Genomic DNA, 23,944 nt, shown 5'->3' with positions numbered 1-23,944 from the left:
GTCCACCCTTATCAATATGGCGGTGGCCACTTTTTGTGCGCACAGGAGGTCTGACTGGAAAATTTGTAAGTTCAACACTGATTTTGCGGCCTAAATGTCGGCAGGATATAAAGGATTTCTAACCCATATGTTTTATAAAAACAATCATTGTAATGAATGGATTACAAAATTCAGTCATTATTGCTTTCCCATACATTTTAGAGCTGTAATTGTTTACGGTTTAATGAAACTGATACACAAAGAACCTTATGGGGGCCCCAGATGACCAGCTTAGATGTATTAGCTTACACTTAAAATGCTGGAGGAACTGCTTTGTATATATGTGTATGATGAAAGATGGTGCATATGACACAGCAGTGCTGCCTTCATATAAAGGTTCCTGGTTGAAAAGCGAGTTGAGGTAGTTGAAATCTAACACCATGCAAATGACAGCATATGCTGCATGTGTACATAATTCAAAGAGAGCCACATCCAGGAATAATTAGCAAAGTGGTCTGTTGGTTATTTGCTGCAACCATTATTCTGTTCTGTTATAATATATCACCTTTCCTTTAGTTTACCACATGCATCAACCTCCAAAATTCTGAAGAACTTTCCTACAGAACCATTCCAATTCATTAAACTGATTCTAATTAACAGTTGACCCATGGCGCAGGTTAAGTTTATAGAAATAGCATTTGTGCACTGAAGGAAACAGTAATTGACAAAGAGTCGCCTTTACTGACATTTAATATTTAAAAGATTTGTGTTGACAGCTGAATTACAAAAGAAGAGGTTTGAAGGCATTGAAACAAAGGTGATGTGCATTGATATTAAAATGAGAAAATGTGGACATTTAATCTGCAAGGTAGTTCAGTCAATGACTTTTCAAAGCCAACATGCAAACTCATAACTATTTACGGTACTGGCCAGTTAAGATACTTTATGATATATTGAAGACTGAGCAACGTTGTAACACAATACAAATACTTCCTTGTATCACTGTCCATTCCAGTCAGCTGATCATAACACATCATGGTGAGAAATTATTAAATGTTGGTGTTCAGAGTCTTGCCTCTGAGTCAGAATGTCATGGGTTCAAGTCCCACTCTGGAGACTTGAGCATAAAATCTAGGGATTCCTGCATTTTCAGATGAGACATTAAACTGAGGCCCCGTCTGCCCTCTCAGGTGATCCCGTGGCATTATTCAAGAAGAACAGCAGGGGAGTTCTCTCCGGTGTCCTGGCCAATATTTATCCCTCAACCAAGATCACTAAAACAGATAATCTGGTCATTATCTCAATGCTGTTTGTGGGACCTTGCTGGGCGCAACTTGGCTGCCATTGTGTTTCCTACATTGCGACAGTGACTACACTTCAAAAGAGAGAATTGGGTGTCCTCGTACAAGAAACACAAAAAGTTAGCATGCAGGTACAGCAAGCAATTAGGAAAGCAAGTGGCACAGTATTCCAGGTGAGGTCTCACTAAAGCCCTGTACAATTGTAGTAAGGCTTCCTTACTTTTGTACTCCAACCCCCTTGCAATAAAGGCCAACATTCCATTTGCTTTCCTAATTGCTTGCTGTATCTCCATGCTAACTTTTTGTGTTTCTTGTACGAGGACACCCAGATCTCTCTGAATACCAACATTTCTCCTCCCTTTGGCAGATTAGTGGCAGAGCAGGATTACAACCCACGTCAATGCAGCATAACCTCCTGCAATTTCCTCCTGGGGCCTTCACTTGCTATGCAGAGTGTGTTTGTGAGGTAATTTCACTCCAGATTGTTTTCCCACTGTCGGGACGGAAGGAAATTAAGTTCTGGTGAAGCTTTTAACATTTGCCAAAGGAAATGCTGGCTCAGAATCATCGAATGAGACATGTATCAGGGGGATGCATGACATAACTCAATACTCTGAGTACACAGCAAGAAGATGCCTCAGATATCATTGGTAGACAGGCGAGGCCATGCGAGATGGTGAGGTTGGAGGGTAGGTGGCAACAAAACATTGGTAAAAGCTGAGAAATGCTCCTCATGGGTAGTCTCAGCTCCATGTATTCTCTCAAAATATTGCAATTCCCTTACACTCAGCAACTATTTCTTCAAGGTGGAATGTCACTGAGTGCACAGCTAAATAAGCTCTTTGAAATTCCTGTAAAATGGGTAATACAAGATCCAACATCTACCTCCTGGATCGCTGGGACCCAGTCTTCAAAAGAGCTATGATTTGGGAGGCAGTGGGAATGGTTTCCACGCATATGGCTGAGATAATTGACACGTGGAAGGACTTACCTGAGGGCCACTGCTGACGTCGCAGCTGCCCAATCTTCAGCAATGCTTAGCCGGGTGAGCTGCTTTTCACTCTCCGCAGCTCACCCACTTCATGGAAATGAGGCCCGAGGGCCCGATATTGGGAGCAACGATGAATGTATAGTGGAGAGAGCACTCCTGTTTCTCCTGGCTCCACAGGATGGTTGTTTTTATAAAACAGTTAAAAAAAACGCACTTTTAATTGGTGGCTGCAGAGGCCGCTGAAGAGTCCTGAGCGGGGCAGGTACAACATCTGTCCCGCTCATCCGAAACAAATTTTACAGAAAAGGCATTCAACAGGTGTTAAATCCCCAATTAACATATGCATAAGGCCAGCCGGGACTGCTAAAAAAACGGGCCCGTTAAATTTAGCAGTGGGCCAAAGGCCAGCTCAGATTGGGCATAGGCCAGTTCACTGCCAAATTCGTCTGCATTGTGCTAGTTTTACTTCTGAAAAACAAGCACAACGCCTGTGCACAGCAAATTTCTACCCCATAGTGACCTTAGGTCTGTCCAGCTGTGCCTAAAATCATGGGCATAAATTTACATCCATTCAGAACTGGCATAAATGCAGGAAACTTCCTTTCTCTGGGTTTTTTTGCATGGGGTTAATGAGCTAAGTGGGGTTTTGACAGACGTAACTTGGGAGTAGTGTGCAATTGATCAAGGAAATTCATGCATAGAGAGGTTCTGGCGTAAAACCAACGTAAGTCATTTACGTGTGAATTTCCTCGGAATCACCCAGCACAATGCTGCTCTTATGCTGTTGTTGCAACAAAAATTATTAGAAAATTCTGGGCTATTGTGCCGGGAGCAGTAAGACAGAAAATAGCTCAGGGATTTTCCATTCGGTGACTTCCCAATCTTAGGTTAACTTTCTTGGGTGGTGGCAAGTGGTGGCTTGAAACTTCCTACAGGAAGGAAAGGAAAGTGGAAAAAAAATTGTAAGCATGAAAAATCATTATGTATTTCATGATTAGCCAGACAATAATATAAAATAAGCAAACATTCTACAGTCAGATTTTCTTTCTGTCTTATATTAAAAAATGGTCTATTTAACAGAATTCTCTACAGTACTTAGTCATTTCAAACAAACAAAATACAAATGATTCTAGCTTTACCTTGGAAAACTATTCATTTTACTTCATTTTTTTATCTGATTAATTAATGGTTTGTTCCATTACAGATTGAAGGACAAATCTGACCATATCCAGGATTGGAACATTTTCTGCACCCAGTGTTTAATACCTTGAACTCCCAAGCTATACATTTCACTGGGTTAGATACAGCAAGGGATTCCTTCTACAACATGTCATGTGCTCCCAACAGAGATTAAATACAGCAAATGATTGCCTCTACACTTCAACATAATTATACCTGCCAAGATTTCATATATTTGAATGTTTCTCAGCACATTCTGATGCAATTATTGTGTGAACATTATGAACCTGCAGTCTTCTGAATTAAGATTTTCAGATTCCAATTGGTATCCAATATTCCCTACCCTAGTCTCAGAGAAGCACTGACTTCCCAGCTGTGACACTTCCACTGCTCACCACAATCCCCCTGGTGGTATTGTTTTTTGTAAGATTGCTTAATTAGTACATTTATGAATTATGGAAACTTTTGAGTTGTGAACTTGCATCCACTGAGTACTGGGAATTGGACAAACATATTTCATTGCCCTACATTACGATGACCATTCTCTAAGGGGCAGTAGGTGACGTCCTGGAAACAGGTTGACAGCATTTTCATCTAAATTCATGATAAAGCAATCTTTTCCCCTTTTGTTCAATACTTGTGCCATCTTAGCCAATGTAATATGTCCCCCCTCTTTTGCCACCAATTGTCTCTCCTTTCTTTCTCAAAGCATTGATTCTTTGTTTCAGTTTGGTTTTATAGGCACTATTCAGCTCCAGTACCTCACCCAAGTGGCTGCTATTCATGTGTTAACCTTGACAAGAAGTGTTAGAGTACTGAGGCCAAATTAGCACCCCCCCGCTACCCCCATCATCCATGTTAATATCAGCCTAATGCAGCACAGATAGGGGAGCAAACCTGACACCTTCCTGCTTTATATATGACTCACTATATAAACCCACTGGTCAATAATGGAGCTGTCAATATCAGACTAAACAATCATCTTCAACTAGTTTGCTAAAGGTTGTAAAGTGTATTGTATTCACTACCTCCATTAGCTCCCCAGCAACCAGTAAACAATGGACAATAAGCAAAATATATTACCTGGGAGAGCTCATCATAATAAATTTAACACTGTGTATGAACAAACAGCAGGCAAAAAATAACTTTTATTTTTGATTAAAATATTGCTAGAATTGTTTGCAGTAACAGAATTCTATACGGAAAGGAATTTTGGCAGTTCATTTGGAGTTCCAGATTCAAATCAATGGATTTCAGTTCTTTGGGGGTCAAATTCATCTTGGGTGGGCCAATGGAAAAGAATATTGGGCTAAGTGTAAAATTAGTTGCCGATTCGCTATTGCCTGTTTTGTGCTACCCTCTTTCAGACTAAACTGGACAGATGAACCTAAGTCAGTTTATTCAAATCTATTATGAACAGTGACAATAATTACAACTGAGCATTAAGCAAGGCTAGAGAACAATAACAGGGTGACAAAATGGTATTTGATGCTTGTCTTTAAATAACATCCCACCGTTACATCAATCATAACATTAGCTGTATGACTGGAAAATTAGAATACTTCAAACTGGCCTTTAGTGAATCGATTAGGTTCATCTGTTCAGCTTAGTCTGAAAGAGGGTAACTCAAAACAGGCAATAGCGAATCGGCAACCAATTTTACACTTAGCACAATATTCTTTTACATTGGACCACCCAAGATGAATTTTACCCCCAAAGAACTCAAATCCATTGATTTGAACCTGGAACTTCAAATGAACTGCCAAAATTCCTTTCCTTATAGAATTCTGTTATTTCAAACAATTCTAGCAATATTTTAATCAAAAATAAGTTACAATATCATTTGTAGCAGTAGATTCTACCCTACAGATCTAGTTAGAAAACAAACAAGTGCACAATTCTTCTAAGCAACATTGTTTGAGTAACATTCCTAGACAGTCACAACAGCTTTGGCTCAAATTAATAACTACTGATTATAGTCAACAGCGCAAGACCAGATCTCGTCTGGGAACTTAGCTGGGTGTTACAAATTCAGGATTGCCATATATACCTTTTAAGGTTCATTGGTGTCAGTCACTTCCATAAGTGATCTGAATGTCTTAATTCTATAGAACTGCTTCATACTGATAGTGTAAAGCAGGGGTATAGCAATAATACCCCATTGTGACCTGAGCCGGATATTTGCATCTTTCGTACATGTGCTTCTTAACTCTCTCTGAAGGCAGACTGAGCAATCTCTTGGTAAGATGAGGTCAGATCCAAATCGACAAGTTGCTTTATTTCACAGTAAAGTGAACATACAGTACTGAAGTTGTGATCAGACTCACTTAATTTAATCAGTCCATTTATCTTCGCGTAATAATACAAAATAAAGAACATACCACACTTCCCCAAGTCAGTGGGTCATTTTAATTGACTTAAGCGAGATATAGTCTAACCTCTTAAGGGCCAATTTTAACCCTGTCCGGCTGGTGGAAACTAAGCAGGTGGGCAGCTAAATTGGCCGGTGCAACTTACCCAAACCATTCCCACTGCCTTCCCACAATCTTAACCAGCTCTCCTGATCAGGAAGCTTCTTTAAATATGCAGATCACGCTCTGATGACGCCATTGTGACCGACTGCAATTTTAACCCAAGACCTGTGCAGGTCGACCTGGCAACAAGCAGATCCGGGGCCAGAAGAGCCCAAGAAATATTGGTGGTTTTTACTTTTATTTAGTTTCCTTGTGGGCCAGGAGGAGCATCAGTTCTCCTCCAGGCCTCATAAGGAAACCTTGGGCCTCCCTTGCCCCAGACTTTCTTCCCAACTCCCTCCTTATTACAATTGTGACAATTGAAGTGGGAGCTGTAGTCATTATGGAATCAAGAACAAGACTTAATAATTAGGACCTTCTACATATTTATAGAAACTTCTTATCTTGAAGATTCAAATAAAGTCATAAAGTAATTTATAAATAATTTATAAAAGTGCAGACTTTATTGCATTGATGGCAAGATTTACAAACCATGTATGCCTATACAAATATTTAATACATCTTATCTAATAATACATTTCTCAATATTGAAAAAGACTTCGGCAGAGATTCTCCTCTTCAGGGTAGTATTCCAGTGAGGTGGAACTTCCACTCAGGCCTCCAAATCAGCACCTACCCTGACTCATCTCCCTGCGTTGAGGGTTGGCGGGCTCCTGGCAGGGATGCCACTGCAGCACCAGAATGGGTGGGGAAAGAGAGGCCAGTGGCAGTCCCAGTGGGGGTGAGGAGGGGGAAATGCAGGTTGGGTGGTGATACGGCGTTTTCCTTCATTCTTCACTGCCTGAAATTGGGTGGGATCGCGATGGAGAATCCTGGCCTTAAAAACAAACAGGAATGTATATGAAATACAACATTTGTAAACAATTTTACAACACCAAGTTATAGTCCAGCAATTTTATTTTAAATTCACAAGCTTTCGGAGGCTTCCCCCTTCGTCAGGTGAACGATGTGAAAATGAAATCCTCGAAATGAAATCGCATTTATAATTCACAGAACAATGCTTGGTGAGTACAGACAGTTTTTTCAACTGCCCGTTGCCAAGGCAATCAGTGTGCAGACAGACAGGTGTTACCTGCCAGGTCTCACAGAATATACAAATCACCAAAAAAAAAACAACAAACAAAAAAAAACAGAGATAGAGAGGTAGAAACATAGAAAAGACAGCAACTGACCCGTTATATTAAAAACAGATAACATTTGTTCGCTGGTGGGGTAACGTGTAGCGTGACATGAACCCAAGATCCCGGTTGAGGCCGTCCTCATGGGTGCGGAACTTGGCTATCAATTTCTGCTTGACGATTTTGCGTTGTCGTGTGTCTCGAAGGCCGCCTTGGAGTACGCTTACCCGAAGGTCGGTGGATGAATGTCCATGACTGCTGAAGTGTTCCCCGACTGGGAGGGAACCCTCCTGTTTGGCGATTGTTGCGCGGTGTCCGTTCATCCGTTGTCGCAGCGTCTGCATGATCTCGCCAATGTACCATGCTCTGGGGCATCCTTTCCTGCAACGTATGAGGTAGACAACGTTGGCCGAGTCACAGGAGTATGAACCATGCACCTGGTGGGTGGTGTCCTCTCGTGTGATGGTGGTATCTGTGTCGATGATTTGGCATGTCTTGCAGAGGTTACCGTGGCAGGGTTGTGTGGTGTCGTGGACGCTGTTCTCTTGAAAGCTAGGTAATTTGCTGTGAACGATGGTCTGTTTGAGGTTGGGTGGCTGTTTAAAGGCGAGTAGTGGAGGTGTGGGGATGGCCATAGCGAGGTGTTTGTCCTCATTGATGACATGTTGAAGGCTGCGGAGAACATGGCGTAGTTTCTCCGCTCCGGGGAAGTACTGGACGACAAAGGGTACTCTGTTGGTTGCGTCCCGTGTTAGTCTCCTGAGGAGGTCTATGCGATTTTTTGCTGTGGCCCGTCGGAACTGTCGATCGATGAGTCGAGCGTCATATCCCGTTCTTACTAGGGCGTCTTTCAGCGTCTGTAGGTGTCCATCGCGTTCCTCCTCGTCTGAGTATTCGCAGGGCCTGTCCATAGGGGATGGCCTCTTTGACGTGGTTAGGGTGGAAGCTGGAAAAGTGGAGCATCGTGAGGTTGTCCGTGGGCTTGCGGTAGAGTGAGGTGCTGAGGTGCCCGTCTTTGATGGAGATTCGTGTGTCCAAGAAAGAAACTGATTCTGAGGAGTAGTCCATGGTGAGCTTGATGGTGGGATGGAACTTGATGTTATCGTGTAGTCTCTTTAGTGATTCCTTGCCGTGGGTCCATAGAAAGAAAATGTCGTCGATGTATCTGGTGTATAGTGTTGGTTGGAGGTCTTGTGCAGTGAAGAAGTCCTGCTCGAACTTGTGCATGAAAATGTTGGCGTATTGGGGTGCAAATTTGGTCCCCATGGCTGTTCTGTGTGTTTGGGTAAAGAACTGGTTATCGAAGGTGAAGACATTGTGATCCAGGATGAAGCGGATGAGTTGTAGGATGGCGTCTGGAGATTGGCTGTTGGTGTTGAGTATTTATGCTGTCGCAGCGATGCCGTCATCGTGGGGGATACTGGTGTAGAGTGCCGAGACGTCCATCGTGGTGAGAAGTGTTCCTGGTTCAACTGGTCCGTGGGTACTGAGTTTTTGTAGGAAGTCTGTAGTGTCGCGACAGAAGCTGGGGGTTCCCTGTACGATGGGTTTCAGGATGCCCTCGATGTATCCAGAGAGGTTCTCACACAGGGTTCCGTTGCCTGATACGATAGGACGTCCGGGTGTGTTGGCTTTGTGTATCTTTGGGAGGCAGTAGAAGTCTCCCACGCGGGGAGTACGTGGGATGAGAGTGCGTAGGATGTTTTGAAGGTCTGGATCGAAGGTCTTGATCAGTTTGTTGAGCTGGTGGGTGTGTTCTTTGGTCGGGTCTGCGGGTAACCGTCTGTAGTGTTCCTGGTTGTCCAGTTGTCGGTATGCTTCTTTGCAATAGTCCGTTCTGTTCTGTATGACAATGGCTCCTCCTTTGTCCGCTGGTTTGATGACGATCTCCACATCAGAAATACAACATGACATGAACAATGTCCAAAGCAAGGAGATGGATAAAATGATTACTGGGTGAAGGTTTAGTGTTTATGTGAGAGTCTGAATCAGGCTAGCTTAATTGGCTCAAAGTAAAACAACAGGAAAGCAGAACTGAAGAAGTTGGGAATGTATGAACCAAAAGCAAGTTAAGTGGCTAGAAAAGTGCCAATGAAAGAAAGAAAGAGCTTGCAGTTATATAACACCTTTCACAACCATGGGACATTACAAAACACTTCACAGACATTGAAGTACTTTTTAAGTGTACATTACAGAAACAACCAATCCTGAATGACTAGGCAAGAAAATCTACTGATTAGAATTAAAGAAATAACTAATTAAATGTGAATCAATCAACTCACTCAAAAAGCTTGAGGCAGATTTGCAGTCACAGCATGTGATGTGCACAATTTCCCAGGATACATCAATAGCATTTAGTTAGCCTAAATTATATCATGCTTTTCTTCAGTCTCTACCAATATCTATTTGTTTGTTGTTCAAAATTATTTAGAAAAGGCCTAGAGAACAAATTTTAAAAGCTTTATTCAGGTAAATTATAAATTGATTTTGTTTTAATTAAAACAAAGAGTCTGTTTGAGAGATGGGGAGGAGAGAGTCAGAGGGAAGAAAGAGAAAGATTCAAAGAGAGTGAGAGAACACAGGACAGATTGTAATGATTACACACCTATTCTGGTTTTTGTTTGTGTTTGAACTAGAAATATTCTATTAATTTCAAAAAGCATATTATGCTGAGAGATGAGAAACTGGTTATGTGGAGATACTTGAAATATTGGGACTATTTCCACTGCAGCAGAGAAGGCTGAGAGAGATTTAATAGAGATCTTTAAAATTATGAATAGGGAAGGACTATTTGCTCTAATTGGAGAGGCAGTGACGAGAGGCCATCAGTTTAAAATTGTCACTAAGGAAATGTGAAGAAAGCCAAGGAGAAATTTCTTTATACAAATTTGTTAGAGCACTGAATGCTTTCCCATAGAGAGAAGTTGAGGCAGATGCCATTGTATCTTTTAAGAAAAGAGACAATACATAATTGAAGCAGGGCAGTGAAATTAGTTTAAAATTGCTATATAATGGAAAGTGCCTATGCAAACTGGTTATGTTATAATTACACCCTCCTCCCAGTGGAGATGCTGCAGCCCCACCACTAGTGGGAAGGTATAATAATAGTTTGACGATTACATAGGTACTTTCCATTATAAGTGTGGACATGGGAATTCATAATGGAAATATAAAAATGAGAGAATATATGACTTCAAAATGGTTATTGAATTATAACTTTACTCCCTGGTCCAATGATCCCTGTTCTCTAAGCTCGCTTCACCTGAAGACTACTCATATCGCAACTTGCTGTGAGCAATGCCATGGGAGATTAATCATTAAATGTAAGTTGTTGTTGTTAATACCTGTTAAAATAGTAGTGAGAGGAATTTGACATGAGCACATTAGTGTTCATATACTAACACTGCAAATTTAATGTTTGTACAGCATCAATACCTGCAGGTTTGGTTACTATTAGATTGCATTTAGGAATTTTTTTTTATTATTCGTTCATGGGATGTGGGCATCGCTGGCGAGGCCAACATTTATTGCCCATCCCTAATTGCCCTTGAAAAGGTGGTGGTGAGCCGCCTTCTTGAACCGCTGCAGTCCGTGTGGTGAAGGTACTCCCACAGTGCTGTTAGGAAGGGAATTCCAGGATTTTGACCCAGCGACAATGAATGGTGATATATTTCCAAGTCGGGATGGTGTGTGACTTGGAGGGGAACGTGCAGGTGATGTTGTTCCCATGTGCCTGCTGCCCTTGTCCTTCTAGGTGGTAGAGGTCACGGGTTTGGGAGAAATGACATGGGTTGAATCTGAAAAAAAATTCCCAATAATTTTTTGTGCAATAGATTTCTACATTATATTTTTCATGATAATACATACTGTTATGGGACAGGTTACTATGATGCATAAACACGGTTCACAATTTAATCCACTGTTTACAACACCCTTGCCACCAAGCACAATAAATTACTCACGACACTTGGCAAGGGAGTTATCGGGGTGGAACATTTAATTCTGATTCACCTGGCACAGGTACCTATTATTGTTGGAAGGTTGAAAAGCAATCAGCTTCCTAGTAACACCAGTGTGTTTGTTCCTCCCTCTCTAAGGTCTTCATTTCTATCCTTGCTTTCTAGTTGGATCTCTTCACGCCCCTCTGCCTATCTGATTATCTGTAACAAAGTACAGTATATATTATTTCTCCTTTTTTCTTAAGTTTATTTATTTCAGCAAATAACAGTGATTGGCAAATAAAACTTACAGGAAGGGGACGACATAAGTGCTCCCCACAGAAAAAAAAATAGTAGGCCAGATTTTGCTGGAGCGGGGCATGCCCCATTAGTTAGACTTGTTCATGCACATTCAGGTTTTAACATTCTTTGCCCACAAAGTTGCTGGAAGTGCGAGCTGATAACAGCGCAGCGAGGGCATCTGGGCACCTGAGACCTTGGTGAACAACAGCACCAATAGTATATCTCCTTAACCAATGAGATTTAAGGATTCAGGAATAAACAGAGGAAGGACTGAGAAGGAGGGTGAATTAGAGTGGGTGAATTCAATGTCAAATCAGGTAAAGAAAGAGAAATAAAGAGAGGGAAAGAAAGATTAGATTAAGTGAGAGGGAAAAAAGAGACAGAAAGGAAATGTAAGAAAAAAAATGTAAAAATTTTAAATTTGAAATTTTTTAAATCTCCTAAAACAATTCACAACCTGTCGCGATGAGACTCCACACTCTTAACTGTTTACTTTTTGGGCCAGAGAGGTTGATTGACAATCATTGACAATTATCACATTGTTAAAAGGGTACTTACGCTGTTAATTACTAGACTTAACTTTCTGAGGCTTGTTTAATGGGCAATTAATGTGCAAATCCAGCAACTTCATGAAAATAACGGGGAGGTTAAACACGCGACGCCATTTTCATGAAGCTAATGGCAGAGCAGCGCAATTCGGCCAGACACTTGTGACGGTTTGCTAATCACGGGGTATCTCTTCCTCGCTACAAGTGCTGGCCGATTTGTACATTAATAACGGCATGCGTCCTTCAGACGCCATTTATTTTTTCAGCAAAATTTGGTTCATTCCCTTTTGTTTTAGTTCACAGGTAGCCTTGTAGATGATGTGATGGCATATTCAATCGACTTATGCCCAGCTAGATCACATCCTTCCCACTCTGGACTCCAAACTGGTACTGAGCTTTTAAATTTTATTCGAGTTGCAGAATCTGCCTTGAGGATTAGGAAGGCTATCACTCCCTACTCCCCTCAATGACACCCTATAGCCATCTAGGCCCAAGGAATTCCCTCCCTAAACCTTTTCCACATCTCCACCTCTCTCCTCCTTTATGATGCTCCTTAAAACCTACCTCTTTGACCAAGCTTTTGGCCATCTGTCCTAATGTCTTCTTCTTTGCCTCAGTGTCAATTTGTGTCTGATTATGTTAATGTGAACACCTTGGGAATTTTACAATATTAAACACGCTATATAAATGTGAGTTGTTGTTGTTGTTGTTGTTGTTGTTGTTGTTGTTGTCATCTGGTCAAGGAGAAAATCAGCCAGGGTTTCTGCTCCAGATTGTTATCCATTGATCCCCACTGGAAAGTATATATGTAGATATTGTTTGAGGGCAAAATTTGGGTGAGTTACAGTGCCCTTGAGAGTAAACTATAGCCTAAAAATATAACCAGGATTTTCCAATCGTCATTATTTTAATACCAGTGGGAACCCATTCAAAATAATGCTGATCAACTTAGCTTATCCAAGTGGTCATCCATGAAGAATGACCACTTGGACAAGGTAATGGAGTGCCGCATCACCAGTGCAACTGTATCCTTGGATGAATTGGTGACCAAAGGAGAAAAAGGAAAAAGCACTTCCTTCATTCTCTTCACCCACCTGAATGATTTTCCTTTTTCATTTATGCAATATATTAAAAAGTCCTATTTGCCATGTGGTGAATAATTTTAAATGTTCCCTTCAGTACTCGGATTCATATACACTATATACAGCCTTTAATACTATAATTGAATGCTTCATGTTTAAAGTTACTTTTCTCCATATTTTATTTTTCCACGAAATGCACTGAGACATTAAGTAATAGTATCTGATCTGGTTTATGAACTGTTAGGAGTTACATAGAAATTACAACATGTAAACAAGCCATTTGGCCCCACCAGTCTGTGTTGGTGTTTAACCTGCACATGAGCAGTAGTCCGAATCCCATGTACCTGCCCTGTTCCCATGTGCTATAAAGTATTGTCCAATTCATCTGTTACTGTTTACAATAATAAGGAAGTTGGAGCCAAATAACCTCCAGTGTGTACGTGAGCCTCCAGCATTGCCATGTATTTATAGCAATGTGCTAATCTGACCGTGCATTTATAAATGTTATTAAAGTCGTGCTTTATTCAACTGTTAGCACTTTTCCAAAACATTCTGATCAGTTCTGCTTTGTTCTGACAAATTAACCATGCTTTTATGTGGCCTTATTATTGTGACAGGCATAGGGATATATAAATTTAAAACATTCGATTGTGCCTTGTATTCAGAACTGCTATCTTTATATTGGGCATTGACAGTGAAAATCTTGTAAAGTAAAACTCTTTTTACAGTTAATCAGACAGCATTTGTTTCAGGTTGGATGATAGAGTAGCAGTTTGCAGATTTAAATACGGTAGCATGTTGATCCGTTCCATATTTTGTATCGGACACTAGCACTTGTTATCATCAGAGATCATAACAAGGGACTGGTTGTACTGGTGAAGATTTTTTCAGCAATACATTTAAACCATGGGCAATAAATGCCGGTCTTACCAGCGAGAATGAAAAATAACCATTCTGAACTACACCGTCAGGATTTTCCAATCCTGGCCACCTGTTCTACCCGGGTCAGGGACCAGCAGAATTGGAAGCACCCGTCTCAAACAGGCAGGAGCTTCATTTTAATATTCATTTGGGGTGAGGACATGCTACACGCCATTTGCTGAAGTTCAGGAAGGACACCCATGTGAAATGGGCATTCAGTGATACTGGGGAATCAGCTGTAGCAATAACTCTTTTAAAAGACACAAGTAAGTAGATTGAATCTGCAATCTTTTGTCATTTTGATTTTGTTTTTTTTTACTGACACTTAGGTTCTTATGAGCCTTTGTGCCAATTGTTTTAATTTGAAGGGTTCTTCTGCCTCCAGTACCATTACTGGCACTTTATAAAAAACATTCTCTGTATGTTTAGTCTTTCTTACAGTTGTATCAAACTGCTACAAAAAAGGATAAGAAGAGTAAAGCTGGATGGACCACTCAGCAGCGACCTAGGCATCGATTCAGGACACGATGAAGGCACAAAAGTCCCAGTCGACCCTACAAAGTCTTCTTCACTAACATCTGGGGACTGGTGCCAAAGTGGGAGAGCTGTCCCACAGACTAGTCTAGCTTGACATATTCATATTCACAGAATCATATCTATCAACCCACATCCCAGACTCCGCTATCATCATCACTGGAAGAAGGTTGTGGTTGTTGGAGGCCAATCATCTCAGACATCACTGCAAGAGTTCCTGAGGGCAACGTCCTAGGCCCAACTATCTTCAGCTGCTTCATCAATGACCTTCCCTCCATCAAAAGGTCAGAAGTGGGAGTGTTTGTTGATGATTGCACAGTGTTCAGCTCCATTCGCAATTCCTCAGATAATGAAGCAGTCCATGCCCACATGCAGCAAGGCCTGGACAACATCAAGGCTTGGGCTGATAAGTAGCAAGTAACATTTGTGCCACACAATTGCCAGGCAATGACTATCTCTAACATGAGAGTCTAACCACTTCCCCTTGAAATTCAATGGCATTACTATCGCAGAATCCCCACCATCAACATCCTGGGAGGCACCATTGACCAGAAACTCAACTTGACCAGCCACATAAATGCTGTGGCTACAAGAGCAGGTCAGAGGCTGGGTATTCTGCGGCGACCGGCTCACCTCCTGACTCTCAAGTCTCTCAACCACCTACAAAGCACAAGTGAGGAGTGTGATGGAATACTCACCACTAGCCTGGATGGGAGCAGCTGCAACAATACTCAAGAAGCACAAAACCGTCCAGGACAAAGCAGTCTGCTTGATCAACAACACATCCACCTCCTTAAATACCCACTCCCTCCAACACCAGCGCACCATGGCTGCAGTATGTAATATCTACAGGATGCACTGCAGCAGGTCGCCAAGGCTTCTTCGACAGCATATCGCAAACCCGCGACCTCTACATCCAGAAGGACAAAGGCAACAGGTGGATGGGAACACCATCACCTCCAAGTTCCTCTCCAAGTCACACACCATCCCAACTTGGACATGTATCGCCATTCCTTCAACATCACTGGGTCAATATCCTGGAACTCCCTACTTAACAGCACTATGGGAGTACCTTCGCCACACAGACTGCAGTAGTTCAAGAAGGCGACTCACCTCCACCTTCTCAAGGACAACTAGGGATGGGCAATAAATGCTGGCCTTACTAGTGATGCCCATGTCCCAAGAATGAATTTAATTTTTTTTAAAATGCGATTTCTCTTAATGCTAGTGTATGAAGAATGTGGTCTTAAAGCTAGCTTTGTGTTTCTCCTAGGTGCTGCCTCACTAACAGGAGTGTGTGAGATGACTGGCTGCTTTGTGTCTATGGGGGGCTTCCTCGACTGAGGTGACCCTCGTCTCTCAGAGGCTGAGTCCTGAGATGAATCTGTTGCAACCTACACCTCGTGCTGCTGCATGGAAGCCTGGTCTTGCCTCCTTTTGGCAGGCATGAAGGGGTGTTGATGGAAGGGCCTACATGTGCACTTTAGGAAGATGTGAAGGCCTTAGAGAGGGTGCAGAAGAGATTTACTAGAATGGTTCTGGGGATGAAGGACTTCAGTTACATGGATAGACTGGAGAAGCTGGGGTTGTTCTCCTTAAAGCAGAGAAGATTGAGAGGAGATTTGATAGAGGTATTCAAAATGATGAAGCATCTAGACAAAGTAGGTGGAGAGAAACTGTTCCCATTGGCAGAAAGGTCAAGAACCAGAGGACATAGCTTTAAGGTGATTGGCAAAAGAACCAAAGGTGACATGAGGAGGAACTTTTTTACACAGCGAGTGGTTATGATCTGCAAGGCACTGCCCAAGAGGGTGGTGGAGGCAGTTTCAATCTTGGTTTTCAAAAGGGAACTGGATAAGTACTTGAAGGGAAAAAAATTGCAGGGCTGCAGTGAAAGGGCGGGGGAGTGGGACTAGCTGGATTGCTCTTGCAGAGAGCCGGCACGGACTCGATGGGCTAAATGTCCTCCTTCCATGCTGTAACCATTCTATAATTCTATGATTCTATGTGCTGCAATCCTGAGAGAAGCACTATCATCCATGCCAATAGGACTGGCACTGCCTCTGAATGGCTACTATCCTACAGGAAAGCTGATATAATGGTACCAATGAAATCAATGAAGCACTGCATCATGGTTCTATTTACCCAATCACCGAGCCTGTTGAAGTTAGAAGTGACAGCCCTCTCACATCTTGCACCCCAGGCTTCTATGCCAGCCTTCTGAGCATCAAGAGAAGAACAACAGACTCCCCTAAGTGCTTCTGCCATCAAAGTCTTTACTCTGACTTTTATGGAGCCGTCACATGCTCCATGATAGGCAGTAGTGCTGTGAAACCATTCGTCAAGGTACTGCACGTGTGGGTACTGGACACCTCCACTTCAGCAACCCTTGCAGCATATTGTCTGATATGGCTCCTGGCAGCTGCCCGAACATTTGACGCTCTGGAGACATCCTTCTTTTAAAAGGAGGTGAGATCTGGATCCTCAGGTGTTCAATCAAAGTGATACACCCTGACCTTCCAATCAACAACTTCCTCCCCATGTGCCACTACCAGCTGCTCCTCCTCGCTCATGCTCTGTGTGTCACTTGGCTCACGCCCTTCTGACTCACCCTCTAATTCCCTCAGGATAGATGTCTTGAGATTGATGGTTGTCAGAGAGGGTGAGTAACAGCACGTGCTCTGAAGTATCAGCAGGCCAGATGCACTGGGGCTGGGTTTATTTGGGAATATATAGAGGAGGTCAAGGAAGAGAGATTAGTATAGGTTGTTAAAGAGCAGAGTTCACACTTACAGTAGGAGTCACATGAAGGTTTTATGGGTAATGATGGGTAAGTAGGATGAGAAGGAAGAGAAGCAGAAGATCATCATAAACCCATGGCCAGCACATGTCTTCCTATTTCCTCATCTCAAACACCCTGTATGGCCTCCTCCCCAGGATTTGAAGAGCTTCCTCCGAATATGGGCCAGGATATTAGCGGGGAGGCATGGCAGCAGAGGAGGGCGATTGGGCATGTGGGTAACCCGCCCAATAAAATCTGTCCATTCCCCACGCGATCGCGGGTCAATTGGAGCCATTTGCTTCCGGGTTTGCCGTCCGAAAGCTGCGCAGCGGGCGGACTGCGCACCTGCATTACAGGCTGTCAGCTGGAGGAGCTCTATTTAAAGGGGCAGTCCTCCAATGGCTGCTCCTGGAGCAAACACCCACACGCCACAATGAAGCAGGACAGGGGAAAGGCTGCTCCTAGATTTAGTGATGCCTCACTCTAGGTGCTGCTGGATGGAGTGAGGAGACGGAGGGATGTCTTCTATCCGGCAGACGGGAGGAAGTGGCCTGCCTCTGCCACTAAGAAGGCCTGGCTCAAGGTGGCAGAGGAGGTCACCAGCAGCAGCAATATCTCCCGCACCTGGATCCAGTGCAGGAAGCGCTTTAATGATCTAACTAGGTCAACCAAAGTAAGTACACTTACTCATACTCCTACAATCCGTCTTCCACATTAACGCCCCCACCCCCCCAACTCATACTGCACAGCCAACACTACTCTATCACATCACTCCCCACACCCATTTAAGGCTCATCCTCAACTTACCTGCACTTCCTCAGCACTTCCTCACCTCCCCTCTAGTCATCCAACCACTACCACTCAACCCAATCCTCATACAATGTCATGGCTCAGACTCATACTCACCCTCTGATGCATCTCTTTCACAGTCAGCCTCACCCAAACCAATGCATTCATCGGTTGGCCATGTCACCATCACTCACTCACACATCTGTACTTTCTCCCCTTATAGGAGAAGAGAGCCCAGAATGCACGGGAGAGGGTGAGGACCGGAGGGGGGCCGCAACAAATCGTTGTCCTCACAATTGTGGAACAGGAGGCGCTGGAGCTGAGCCACACCCTCGGTGCCTGTCCGTCGGAGATGCCGAGACTGGCACCCGACAAACGTCCGGTGACAGAACTTTAACATTCATCACATACGGTATGAATTGATGTTAACATGCCTTGCCATCTTCAGCACCTCACTATGCTAATCACAACATGACATATTTGTGATCATGCTTAATATTGCCTTCTGTTCTCTTACAGGGCCTTCAGCGACCGCTGTGACGGCAGAGGGCGGTTCCTCAGAGGACCTGCCAGCCTCTGAGGGTGCACCATCACATCTTAGTGAGCCATCCCCCAGTGCAGATACTCACACCTCGGTGAGTCCTAGTCTGCAGTTAGTTGAGGTCGCAAATGGTGAGTTACCACACACGTGTGAGCACGAACAGACACTGGCGGCAGGGGCAGCTGCGGAGAGTCCGCGTCGATGGGAGCACTCCTCTCCAGGCTCTGCTCAGCTGCACACAGATGCTGAACCCTGGGGGCCATCCTTTAAAAGAGAATGATCGAGGGGCAGCAGCACATTTGCGAGGTACTGGAACAGGTGCCCCTCGCACTCTCCATAATAGTGCAGAGGATGGAGGAGTCCAACTCCTGCATGAGTGGAATGGTGGCATAGGTACGGGAGGGAATCTCTAAGATAGTGTCACAGGGACGTGAGGGCATCTCTGAGATACTGTTGCGGGTAAGTGTGGGAATGTCTGCGATGGAGGGAAGGCGAGCCTCCATGGAGCTTCAAGCAGGGCTCACAAATGAGTCCATTCAGGCTCTGACAACGGCCGTTCGGACTCAGGGTGAACAATGTTCTGCCGCCTTAAACAGGCAGGCAGATACACTAGCACTGGCCTTACAGGGCTTCACACATGTCCTCCAAACTGTCGTCCAGCGGAGTAGTAGGAGTGGTGTGGGACCTGCCCAGGTGTGGGATGATGGCAAAAGAGGACATGGAAGTGGGGACGCCACTCAAAGTGCTCCCATGTCTCACCCGTTGCCCCCCTCTCAACCAGTACTCACAATGCTGCATCCTCTCCAGGTGGCCGAGTCTGCCCCTGCACAGGTTAAGTGGAGCAGTCTTTGGAGGGGCCCTCAAGGGCACCTAAACCTAGAGGGCATAGGCCCAAAGCATCTAATCAGTCAGGGCAAGAACACGAGCAACCTGCCACTACCTCTGCTGCAGCCACAGGGGATGCACCACGTAAAAGTAGTCAGAAGCGAAAGGCGAAGGTTTTGTAAACACGAAGGGCATGCACAAGGGTGTTTGACGGTTGGTCATGTTTTTTATTTATATTTGCTTTTTGTTAAACTCATATTAAATAATATTATTGTCACAACTACTGCCACGTCTTTGCCATCCTTGATTGGCTTCTGTAATAAGGCCCTTTCATGAGGTTCACCATGAACGCCGACATTTGATGCCACCCATTGGGTCACTTTACAGTGGGTGTATGTGTAGTTGCAGGACTGTTTTGTGCAGGGTGGGTGTGGGCGCTGCTCTATCCAAGTGGTGTGAGGACTGGACTCTTCACACTGACTGATGTTTCGAGAACCGTTCACATATCAGTGACTTCCTAGCCTCACGAGCATCCAGGTGAGCCGCTGTTCTGCACAAGGGTTGCTCCTCCTCCTCCTCAATGTGGGTGGCAAATGTGGATGGGGCCTCCTCAACCGATACCCCTCTCTGTTGTGCCATGTTTTGCAGGGCACAACACACGACTAGAATGCGTCCCACGTTGTCACACAAAATTCTTACTTTCCACCCAAAGCTCTGCTGTTCAAACATATTTAACGACTTTGCGGACCCCCTCAAACTCACACTGTCAGAATGGAGGGGGCCATGCCTGCATTCATCACTACATCCGAGGACGAACAACGTCACCAGCTTCGCCAGGCACGGCGTCCACTCTGCCACGTGGAGCTCCACAGTGCTGCGCCACAGGCACCTGCACAAGAGAACAGAGGGCAACAACAGAGAAAGCGACGTCGCAGGAGGCACTACCCTCACAACAGCAACTACAGACTGATGCATGCAGACGACTGAGAGACCCCGGCGATGTCCCCGGTGGCACCCCTAGCATCTCGAGCAATGTAAGCGGCTGGCCTGCCGTTGGACGCCCCATCTTCCACTTCCTCCTCCTCATCCTCCCATTGGAATCCTCAACAGGTGAGGAATGCTGAGCGGCTTGTTCCTTCTGCACCTCTGGTCTTGCTGCTGCACTATGGTGTGCAGAATGCAGCACAGAACGATTATACTGGAAACCATCGCTGGTGAGTACTGAAGGCGCCTCTAGATCTATCCAGGCACCTGAAGTGCAACTTGAGCATGCCAATGGAGTTGTCCCGCTCCTGGTGTTCATTGGTGGGGTTCCTCAGAAGTGTCATCAGCCAGGTTTGAAGGGGGTATTCTTTGACTCCTAGCAGCCACCCAGCTGGTTCCAGCTACGATCAGGTCAGAGATGTTGGACTGCGGCAGTATGAAAGCACCAATGGCAGCTCTCAGGGAAACTGGCGCAGACCTGCATGAACTTTTTCTTGCGGTTGTACACCGGCTGCACATTGATGGAATGAACTCCCCTATGGTTGACAAATGCTCCTGGTTGATCAGGGGATGTTCGGATTGCCACGTGTGTGCAGTCGATGGTACCCTGGACCTGTGGGAAGCCAGCCAGAGACGCAAATCCAAGTGCGCACTCATTCTGGCTATTGTCATCACAGGGGATGTTTATATACCTCCGAGCCCTGGCAGATAATCGATCCGTTACCTGCCTTGTGCATTTATGTTCGGCTGACTGCAAAACCCTCGCTGTGACAATCTCAGCCTTCGGAAGCACTGCTCCTCCGACAGGTCACGGAAGCTGAGTCTCTGTCTGTACACCCTGTTAGGTGGGTAGTTCCTCCTGTGACCTCGACCCCTCTGTTGTTCCTTTCTCAACTGGCCAACTGCAGCTCTCTCCACAGCATGCCCTTGTTGCTGATGATGCTCATTCTCTTCCTCATCCGAAGTCCAATCAAAATCAGCCATGGCACCACCCTCTGTGTGCACACCTTCGAATTGTACAAATAAGTCTCTCACGCGAGAGCGGGAGGCGATAAAGCCCGAGAGTAGAGTGAGAGTGGGAGGAGATAAAGCCCGAGAGTAGAGTGAGAGTGGGAGCAGATAAAGCCCGAGAGTAGAGTGAGAGTGGGAGGAGATAAAGCCCGAGAGTAGAGTGAGAGTGGGAGCAGATAAAGCCCGAGAGTAGAGTGAGAGCGGGAGGAGATAAAGCCCGAGAGCAGAGCGAGAGCGGGAGGAGATAAAGCCCGAGAGTAGAGTGAGAGAGGGAGCAGATAAAGCCCGAGAGTAGAGTGAGAGCGGGAGGAGATAAAGCCCGAGAGTAGAGTGAGAGAGGGAGCAGATAAAGCCCGAGAGTAGAGTGAGAGCGGGAGGAGATAAAGCCCGAGAGTAGAGTGAGAGAGAGAGGAGATAAAGCCCGAGAGTAGAGTGAGAGGAGATAAAGCCCGAGAGTAGAGTGAGAGCGGGAGGAGATAAAGCCCGAGAGTAGAGTGAGAGGAGATAAAGCCCGAGAGTAGAGTGAGAGAGGGAGGAGATAAAGCCCGAGAGTAGAGCGAGAGCGGGAGGTGATAAAGCCCGAGAGTAGAGTGAGAGTGGGAGGAGATAAAGCCCGAGAGTAGAGTGAGAGTGGGAGGAGATAAAGCCCGAGAGTAGAGTGAGAGTAGAGCAAGATTGGAGCGAGATTGGAGTGAGTGTAGACCGAGATTGGAGCGAGAGTAGACTGAGATTGGAGCGAGATTGGAGCGAGATTGGAGCGAGAGATTGGAGCGAGATTGGAGCGAGAGTAGAGCGAAATTAGAGTGAAATTAGAGTGAAATTGGAGAGAGAGATTGGAATGAGATTGGAGCGAGATTGGAGCGAGAGATTGGAGCGATATTGGAGCGAGAGATTGGAGCGATATTGGAGCGAGAGATTGGAGCGAAATTAGAGCGAGATTGGAGCGAGATTGGAGCGAGAGATTGTAGCGAGAGATTGGAGCGAAATTAGAGCGAGAGTAGAGCGAGATTGGAGCGAGAGATTGGAGCGAAATTAGAGCGAGAGTAGAGCGAGATTGGAGCGAGAGATTGGAGCGAAATTAGAGCGAGAGTAGAGCGAGATTGGAGCGAGAGATTGGAGCGAGATTGGAGCGAGATTGGAGCGAGAGATTGGAGCGATATTGGAGCGAGAGATTGGAGCGAGAGATTGGAGCGAGAGATTGGAGCGAGAGATTGGAGCGAAATTAGAGCGAGAGTAGAGCGAGATTGGAGCGAGAGATTGGAGCGAAATTAGAGCGAGATTGGAGCGAGAGATTGGAGCGAGAGATTGGAGCGAGAGATTGGAGCGAAATTAGAGCGAGATTGGAGCGAGATTGGAGCGAGAGATTGGAGCGAGAGATTGGAGCGAGAGATTGGAGTGAGATTGGAGCGAGATTGGAGCGAGAGATTGGAGCGAAATTAGAGCGAGATTGGAGTGAGATTGGAGCGAGAGATTGGAGCGAGAGATTGGAGCGAGATTGGAGCGAGAGATTGGAGCGATATTGGAGCGAGAGATTGGAGCGAGAGATTGGAGCGAGAGATTGGAGCGAGATTAGAGCGAGATTAGAGCGAGATTGGAGCGAGATTGGAGCGAGAGATTGGAGCGAGAGATTGGAGCGAGAGATTGGAGCGAGAGATTGGAGCGAGAGATTGGAGCGAGAGATTGGAGCGATATTGGAGCGAGAGATTGGAGTGAGATTGGAGCGAGAGATTGGAGCGAGATTGGAGCGAGAGATTGGAGCGAGATTGGAGCGAGAGATTGGAGCGATATTGGAGTGAGATTGGAGCGAGAGATTGGAGCGAGATTAGAGCGAGATTAGAGCGAGAGATTGGAGCGAGAGATTGGAGCGAGAGATTGGAGCGAGAGATTGGAGCGAGATTGGAGCGAGATTGGAGCGAGATTGGAGCGAGAGATTGGAGCGAGAGATTGGAGCGAAATTAGAGCGAGATTGGAGCGAGAGATTGGAGCGATATTGGAGCGAGATTGAAGCGAGATTGGAGCGAGAGATTGGAGCGAAATTAGAGCGAGATTGGAGCGAGAGATTGGAGCGAGAGATTGGAGCGAGATTGGAGCGAGATTGGAGCGAGAGATTGGAGCGATATTGGAGCGAGAGATTGGAGCGAGATTGGAGCGAGATTGGAGCGCGAGATTGGAGCGAGAGATTGGAGCGAGAGATTGGAGCGAGATTGGAGCGAGAGATTGGAGCGAGAGATTGGAGCGAGAGATTGGAGCGATATTGGAGCGAGAGATTGGGGTGAGATTGGAGCGAGATTGGAGCGAGATTGGAGCGAGAGATTGGAGCGATATTGGAGCGAGAGATTGGAGCGATATTGGAGCGAGAGATTGGAGCGAGATTGGAGCGAGAGATTGGAGCGAGAGATTGGAGCGAGAGATTGGAGCGAGAGATTGGAGCGAGATTGGAGCGAGAGATTGGAGCGAGAGATTGGAGCGAGAGATTGGAGCGATATTGGAGCGAGAGATTGGGGTGAGATTGGAGCGAGATTGGAGCGAGATTGGAGCGAGATTGGAGCGAGAGATTGGAGCGATATTGGAGCGAGAGATTGGA

This window comes from Heptranchias perlo, chromosome 22 (assembly GCF_035084215.1).
Source record: "Heptranchias perlo isolate sHepPer1 chromosome 22, sHepPer1.hap1, whole genome shotgun sequence".
Taxonomy (NCBI): Eukaryota; Metazoa; Chordata; class Chondrichthyes; order Hexanchiformes; family Hexanchidae; genus Heptranchias; species Heptranchias perlo.
The sequence above is the reverse complement of the archived record's forward strand: the minus strand, read 5'-3'. Positions refer to the sequence as shown.